The sequence below is a fragment of the Rhipicephalus microplus genome, chromosome 2, assembly GCF_043290135.1.
Source record: "Rhipicephalus microplus isolate Deutch F79 chromosome 2, USDA_Rmic, whole genome shotgun sequence".
Taxonomy (NCBI): Eukaryota; Metazoa; Arthropoda; class Arachnida; order Ixodida; family Ixodidae; genus Rhipicephalus; species Rhipicephalus microplus.
The window spans coordinates 237,113,067-237,120,463 of NC_134701.1; positions in this window are offsets into that span (position 1 = coordinate 237,113,067).

Consider the following 7,397-nt stretch of genomic DNA (forward strand, 5'->3'; position numbering starts at 1 on the left):
AAAGAGGGTTCAGCTTTAATTGAGGACGACGAAGCGAGCAATGGAAAAAAATGGTAGGTGTAACCTTAAAAGACAAGAAGAGAGCAGAGTGGATTAGGGAACAAATGGTGGTTAAGGATATCATAGTCGAAATCAGGAAGAGAAAATGGACGTGGGCCGGGCATATAGCGCGTAGACAGGAAAACCGCTGGTCATTAAGGGTAACTAACTGGATTATTAGAGAAGACAAGCGGGTTAGGGGGAGACAGAAGGTTAGGTGGGCAGATGAGATTAAGAAGTTTGCGGGTATAACTTGGCAGCAGCAAGCACAGGACCGAGTTGACTGGCGGAACATGAGAGACGTTTGTCCTGCAGTGGACGTAGTCAGGCTGATGATGATGATGATGATGATGATGATGATGATGAATGACATTGCTCAGGATATTTCATGCAAAGTTCGGCTGTATACAGGCAATTGTATCATTTACCATTGCATGAGATTTGTGTCCGACCATGTGTACTTGCAACTCCATTTGGATAGCGTAATGCACTGGTGGGTTAGGTGCGTCGTCTCTGAACCCTATAGTACGTGTCAATGCTTCTCCTTCACTCGAAAACGTGATCCATGTCTGTTTGATCACCCATTAGACAGCATCCAACTAACGCTTGTAACCAAGTATAAATACCTTGATTTTTATTTTTTATCTAATCTTACTTGGACTAAACACGATGTGTATGTTACAGTGAGATCCTGTAGAATATTAAATTTTGGTAAACGAAACTTACGCTTAGTCCCTCCAAATATCTGAGAGTCATTTTATTTTTCGAACGACAGACCTATATTAGAACACGCCGGCATGGCTAAATTAGGACTCATTATGTAAAACATTATCTAATATGCGCCAGCTGGTACAAAGCCGTGCTGCCTGTTTTGTCAGTTGTATCTATGACTTCACGTCTGCACTAAAGATTAAGGTGGGGTGGTAATCACTAAGCACACGTAAGAAAGAAAACATTAAATTAGCAATGCTTTTCAAAAATTTTCACGGCTTAGCGAAAACGTAGAAAGATTCTTACCTTTTACCTTCCCACTTCTTTTATCCCTGAAGTCACCACTCTTTAATGGTGAAAAAACGTTCTTGCAGAACAAACCCCTACCAGCACTCGCTCTTTCCACGCAATATCTCCCAGTGGAATCAGCTTCTACAGAAAGTTGTACTGTTACACTGAAACATTGTTCAGAGGCATACTGTTACACTCATACGTATATCTTTTTTTGTTGTCGTTGTTAATCTTGTTTTCGTAATTATCCTTTATGTTAGAATATATTACCTGTGTAGTCTCCTTGCTATGATGTCTTCAGGCGGTGCACGTATTTGGAATAAATAAACAAATCTTTGCAATTTTCACTTTTTCTTTTCACTGACAACACTCGAACTTCACTGCGTTTTTGATTCTTCTTGGCTGCAGTGAATTTTCATTGATTCAGCGAGATGGAATATTGCACAAGTCCGCGGGGCGGAGCTTGATTATGATGTTGAATATTATCCGTAAGTGACGTTGCCTGGTGGCTCGTCTCGACAGTAACCAAAAACCTCACGTCATTCCCAGTCTTTCCGACATCCCGAAAACATCACAGCGTTGCCGACGTTCCTTTATGGCACGCTCGTCATGGAGCAAAGCGGACCAGTCGAGAAGCCTATAATGCGTTGTTGGCAGGGGGCTGCACAGCCCACCTCGAAGCTGACGTGGTGTATTGTTCCTTAATCCATCGAGCAGTAGCTCAAGGAAGAAAAGAAAGCTTACGGCGAAAGCCGCTGCTTTGTCCATCACCGTTGCCGTGTAACAGGATAGTCGGTGCGTGCCAGCCTGCAGCATACAGTGAAGCGCAAGCGGGTGCGCAGAGATATTTCTGGTGGTATCTACGGCAGTTAACCACGCTCTTCTCATGTTCCTAAGTTTTCTTGTCTGTGTACCGAAGGTTACGTTCGCTCTCTTTTCGTTACATTGCTCTATTCATGGCGGCACGTTGCGACTTAGAACGCCACAGCAGCTCCAGTTACCAATGCCACTTGAACGTCTCAGGTTGCTACACAATCTTTTGTATCTTTTTTTCGTGTATCTAAGCATGACCTGTTTGTTTGGCCTTCTCTTTTATTTTAGTCTTGTAGCGTGTAAGAGATGTTATTGGCCCGAGCAACGAGTGATTCCCCTATTTTTATTCCAAGCCGTTCCGGTCAAGGACGTATTTTTTTTTTGTTTCCCGAATAGAAAGAAGTCCTGTTTACAAAATAAGACTGGCTGAAAAGTGGTGGTCAATAGCTATGTTGGATACCTATGATATCGAATAATAGGGTTAGACAAGATAACGGCAGGTAAAGGTTATAATTGAAAATTTATCGAACGCGTCTCTTTTAAGAGTTGCCGCTTTTCATCTGGGTGTTCGTTGTGGTGCCTGGCAGAGCAGGTTTCAACTATACGTGCTTATTTTTGTGTGGCACGGAGATTCCCTTCATTACTTCGACGAAACGTGAAGTCGACGCAGCAAACAAGCATGTGGCTGCAGCTCACACAAACACCGAGGTGACAGTGCCACTACCAGACACCACAGTCGTCACGTAGGTTTGCCTCCAATGCTTGTTTTACTATAGTTTATTTCTTGTTGCTTCATGCTTTTTTTTCTTTTCCTGTTGGCTTGTTTGCTGACTATTCATTCACAGTAATGTATACGTCATCCGTAACTTCAGTTTAGTCTTTGTGGTCTATCATCATTTTATCTCTCATCTCCTTTCCCATTCCCTTCGCCCTAACTTGAATTACTGCTTCCACAACACCTGTAATGCACAGCAGGCCACCGTTTATCCGATCTAGCTCATGTTACCCTTGGCAGCTTTCTGCAAGCTACTGCGGTCTCACTGTACTGATAATTTGAGTCTGCACAGTCTCTTTTTTTTGGGGGGGGGGGGGGGAAGGGGATTACATCGCACACATATCATAGGAGAAAAAAATGAAATATCTTACTTGTTACCATGGTCTTATTCAAAACGATTGCTTTCTAACATGTTGCTTCTTGTGGATTCATAAAAAAAAACTATCTCTGCATTCTTTTTATCCTTATACGGGCAACTCCATGCTGATATCTAGCATCACATCTGTTGTCAGTAATTATTTCCCTACCATTTCCTAGCGAAGGCTTCGGCAGGAATCGCTCCTCAATAGCAGATGACATCGCCATTTCGCACAAAATCTGATTGGACGTAAGCGCGGTAGTGAAAAACCCCATTGCAGTTTTACTTGAATTACCTGCATTACGTCTCAACTTATCCTCTGTTTTAGGGGCGAAGCTCTTTATAGCGGCACCCGTTCGTCTCCCGTAGTATGTAACAAGTATAACATTTTGACCTCCAAGGTGGTGCCGGTGAGAGACTTCTTCTGTGCGTTGTTGAAAAATAAAAAATAGTGCTCAATGTACATGTCAATGGCTGCTAATGGGGAATGAGAGACAGGAGCATTCGGCTTTTAGTTAACGCGCAGGCTGCGATCACCATTACCAGCCATTGGCATGTACATTGAGCACTATCTGACAAGAAAGGGTTGCTACGTTATACTCGCTGGGTGTAACCTCCTTAGCTTTAGAAAGGTTTAGCAAGCGTTCAGCCGCAGTGCCATGAATACAATGAACTTGTATATACCATGAATGAACTCGCGGTGGTTAAAAATGGGAAGTAGATACGAAGCGCAAGCCGTAAGAAAGTAAAAGCCGAATTCTCCGCCTCTCATTTCCCATTAGCAGCCATTGGCATGTACATTGAGCACTATCTGACTGAAAAAGTTTGCTACGTCATACTCGCTGGGCGTAACCTCCTTGGTTTTCGAAAGGTTTAGCGAGCGTTCGGCCTCAGTGCCATGAATACAGTGAACTAGTATATACCATTAACTCGAGGTGGTTAAAGGTGGGAAGTGGACCCGAAGCGCAAGCCGTAAGAAAGTGTGCGTGTGCCACCTCTCGTTTAGTCCTTGAAATGTCCGCTTGATGGCGGTGCTTCAATATGGGAAATATATGATGAAAAGATGCGAGATGGTGGTACTTGGAGTGTTGAATAGATGGACGAACGGACACATAGACAGATGCATGGATGGACGCATGAACGGACGCAGGGGCGGCTGCATGGACGAACGCAGGGACGGACGCACGAACAGACGCACGCACGGACGGGCTGATGGACGCATGGACGGTCACACTGACGGACGCGTGGATGGACGGAAGCAAGAACGATTGGACGGACGAATTCTCCGCCCCACTCTTCATCATTCACTCCGTGGATATGCTGCCATTTTTTTCTTAGCATCACTGTTGTAGCTCGGTCCCCATTGCCCCGCCACAGTGGTCTAGTGGGTAAGGTACTCGGCTGCTGACCAGCACGTCGCGGGATCAAATACCGGCTGTGGCGGCTGCATTTCCGATGGAGGTGGAAATGTTGTAGGCCCGTGTACTCAGATTTGGGTGCACGTTAAAGAACCCCAGGTGGTCGAAATTTCCGGAGCCCTCCACTACGGCGTCTCTCATAATCATATGGTGGTTTTGGGACGTTCAACCCCACAAATCAATCAATAAATCTCAGTCCCCATTTTCTGTATACTTCTTTCTCTTATTGAAGGAGCAGGCACGCCCAAAATTCAAACTCGAGATGTGGCGTTCATTCAGTTGGTTGGTACCCATGAGTTTTTTAGCGTATTATGAATCGTGTGCACTACATAGAAGTTATTCTATTTCTAGCGCAAATAACGTCCAAGGCTCATCGGCGCGTTCCCGGCCATGAGACATCGACAGTATTTTGACGAGTTCAGCCAACTCCTAGGCCACGCCTCAGGAACGGAGTGAAGATTTGCAGCAGCGTTGACGTCAACAACTTCAGAGTTGTCATAGCGGTTCCTACATATGGTACCATCTAGTGGTAGCCCCTGGCTACCTAACAACGGTTTCACTTGCTTTATTTCACTTGCTTCAGGCAGCGCATTCATGTGAATCAAGCGTATTCGATGTGCCGCTTCTGTTGAATCGTCGTGAAGTCGTGATCGCGAATGTAACTTTAAGCTACAGTCATCGCGAATGTGACTTGAAGCTACAGTCATCGCGAACAAGTAACACGCACGCACCGTTCGAATGCCTTACCAGCCAGCGTGGCCCAGGCGTGAGTCTTCAGCTGCCTCGTCGCGGCTCGGTCCGGCGTCGATTTCGGAATTACTACTCAGAAGAGGACTGAATCGAAAATGATTCACCATGCAGTGAATCACCGTGATTCTATATTTCTCGATGTTTTCATATTTTCTTTACTTGTGTACACTGATGACGGCAGCGACGACAAGAGGGGTGGCGAAGACATCCTTATACACGTGTGCGACGATATTGGCCTCGAGGGCATACCGTGGCGCCACCTAAGTGATGACGTCACTTTAAGAAGCCGGGTTGTGTTGTCTGCTAGAGCACCATATTTTCTGCGCTTTTGCTGTGGATAACCGTGCGTGCTTCTTTTTGTTTTTTAAGCTCAGTGCTTAAAAAGCGGTAATACCTGGTAATACGGGCAAGTGAATATGAATCGGTGCCCCCGGTGGCACTCTCGTGTCTAATTTGCATCGTAAAATTACAACTAAGAACCGGTGCAGCCATGGGGGATGATGCAAGTGGTGTCGCGAAAGCAACGCTGCTATATTCCACAACTATTACCCTAACTGTGACGTCACAACGATATTCCCAGGGGACGGCTCTATGCTCTCCCATAGTAGAGTATCTAGTACTCTCAATCGTTGCCCACTTTTTCTAAACACACAGCTCTGGTCTCTCCTAGAGAGGCTAGCGCGAGGGCTTCACTATAGTGAAGGCCCCTGCGGCCAATGGCAACTGAAGATCGCGTCACCATGTCATGTGGCCATGTGATCAGATGGGGTGGGACCGCGGGAGGTGACCGCTTCGCAGCACTGGCAGCGCTAAAAAGGTGCGGCCTTTGCAGTCGTTTTGAATAAGGTTCAATACTGGTCATACTAATCGATATTACATATATAAATTCGTCCCACGGCTTCATTATTAGTACCGAATTGTGACTAGAGGATCGATAACTATGCCTTGACGCATAAAACGTGACATGCACGAAGTGAGAGGTAGCAAAATAAAAGCAAGCAATGACAACCGCAGATGCGCGGTCACGGCAAATAGTGACATTCATTGTAGCCTCGTGTTACACCGGAAATAAACAGAGAAACATGTCGACGCTTCTGTTGCAGCTCGCACGTCCTTCTTAAACCGGCCTGCACCAGTCGTGGCGTCTATTCGCTAATACCCGCATATCTTGTTTAATAATGCACATTTGCCATGAGAGATGTTGTGGGCTCAATGGAAAACGAAAATAAATAATCGCAAGATATTCTCAACGTTGACGGTCTATTTCGTTTGAGGGAGGCAGTCAACCTGAGAAACAGAAAGGCGGGCTGCGGTAGCCGGATCGTTAGAATTAAGCCCTTCATCGAGTCAGCGTGAATTCTATGGGCGAGGTTATTTCCGGTCACCTTTAAATATAGAAGTACTCTTCGCGCACTATCACTTTCGGCTTTCTCTCTAAGCCCCTATTTCGCTCTAAGGCTACAAATCTGGGCCAGCGTCTGGTTGTGCTAACGGCACTTTTGTGCTCCTCGTCACTTCCTCTCTCTTTCGCTGTGGCTATGCCTGCTGTGCTGCCTGCACAGCGCATCATGACTCATATTTTCAGTTTGAAAGGTTTTCTTACGAAAACTCACCATAGGGCACCCAGAAACAAGACACCCACAAAAGCATCTATTCAATTTCATATGGCAAAACAAAAAATATCATGCGAATATTCCCTTGCAATGTGCTCCTCATAGCACACGCCGGTCCTTGACAATGGCAATTTCTGTTCACTCACCAAGTGTAACTAAAAACTTGAACAGCTGCGCTGTTAAAACAAATTAGCAGAGGCGGCTGTTTTCTACTCTTTTCTGTTGTTTTTTCTTAAGTATTTCTGCTGACATTTTTGTTTCATCAATTTTTTTATACTACGATTTTCACAATATAACTTAATCTTTCCTTCACAAAGCTCACAGAATGATTCTCTCTTTTTTTTTGACAGGGTTGGGGGGGCGCAAGACATCAATGTTTTTACAACGCGTGGCCCCTTATTTTGTTTCGACTTTCTCACTGTCCCGTTCTCCGGCGTCCGTGATTGCCCTGTTCGGTCTTACCGTGGCCCTCTGGAGGTGTTCTCAAAGATTTCCTATAAGCCTGTTGTCGTTTAGCGTTTGTCGAGCACTCCAACAGTACGTTAATAGAAGTTGTGTCCCACCCACCCCTTTTCTCCCACTATAATTCCGTGTCGCTGGTCGCCTCCAATTGCTGTCAGTTTCGTTCT